This window comes from Ictidomys tridecemlineatus (genome assembly GCF_052094955.1).
Source record: "Ictidomys tridecemlineatus isolate mIctTri1 chromosome X unlocalized genomic scaffold, mIctTri1.hap1 SUPER_X_unloc_1, whole genome shotgun sequence".
Lineage (NCBI taxonomy): Eukaryota > Metazoa > Chordata > Mammalia > Rodentia > Sciuridae > Ictidomys > Ictidomys tridecemlineatus.
In genome coordinates this window covers 35,628-36,793 of record NW_027520969.1, presented here as the reverse complement: position 1 = coordinate 36,793, position 1,166 = coordinate 35,628, and the positions used below count along the sequence as shown (strand labels likewise).

The window sequence follows — 1,166 nt, the reverse complement described above, 5'->3', positions numbered from 1 at the left end:
AATCTGGAAAATTATACCATTTAAAATAATCTAAAAAAAACATTGAGAATTACTATAACCAGGGAGTTGAAATATTTCTACAATGAAAATTATAGGACACTGAAAAAAGAAATTAAAGAAGATATGAGGCTTCCTCACTGCCCTGCAAATCCCTCTGCAGCCATTGCTGCAGCCATGGTGCCGAAACGAAAGAAGCAGAATCAGCAACAGCAGCCGCTGCCACAGCAGCCACCACTGCCTGAGCGGGAAGAGACTGGAGACGAGGAAGATGAGAGTCCCATAGAAGATGAGAGTCCCAGCCTTCTGGGCCCTCCCACATGGCCAATGGAAAGCCTAGTGACCCCAAGTCAGCTCTTCACAGAGGTCCTCCAGGATCAAGGGGTCTGATGATTCCACCACTGCTGAGTCTCCCACATCCTCCCCGGGGCAAAGGCCTAATCCAGGGAGGCCTCGGCCCCAGGTCTGGCCCATACGGTTGTGGTTGGTATGGGGGGGTCAGTGCTGAACCCCCTTTTCTGGGGCCAGACCATGGGGGTCTCTCTAGGGAGAGCTTTCACAAAGAGCAGAGAAACCCTCGAAGGCTCAAAAGCTGGTCTCTTATCAAGAATACCTGCCCTCCTAAGGATGGCCCCCAGGTTATGGAAGACAAATCTGACTGCCCTGTCTGTTGACACTTTTCCAAAAAAGACCACTGTAAATATGAAAACCTCTGTGCCTTCTACCACCCAGACGTCAATGGACCTCCTCTGTGAGACTGTGCCTTCCCATCCAGGCTGGAAGGAGCCCTCTGTGACCCAGTGGCCATGTATTTCCCTATGGCCCTGTGAAGACTACTGTGAGGCTCTTCCACCCAACACCCTCGGTCAATGACATATCCACTCCAATCCACCACCTCCCCAGTTTGGGGTCCAGAGCTGTGTTTCATCACTGGTGCTCAGTGCGCTCTGTATTCTGATCCAGCCTCCAGAGACATGCCTCTGGGACCCCTTCTTGCTCCCTTCAACTGCCTCCTGGATCTTCTTCCCTTTCACCAAATGACTGCGGAACAGGAAACCTCTTTGGTGCTGTTTCTTGTGCATCATTCCACCTGTCCCCAGTACTGCCCTCAATTCCTGAGAGCTCTGGAGCAGTTTCCTACCCAGTTTAGCTGCTTGTTTTAAGTCCTT

The 1,166-nt window shown here is 51.1% G+C and overlaps 1 pseudogene; it reads left to right on the top strand.

The window, feature by feature from the left end:
* Nucleotides 1–317: 317 nt before the first annotated feature.
* Nucleotides 318–671, top strand: LOC144372386 (proline-rich protein 3 pseudogene; annotated as a pseudogene).
* Nucleotides 672–1,166: the final 495 nt, after the last annotated feature.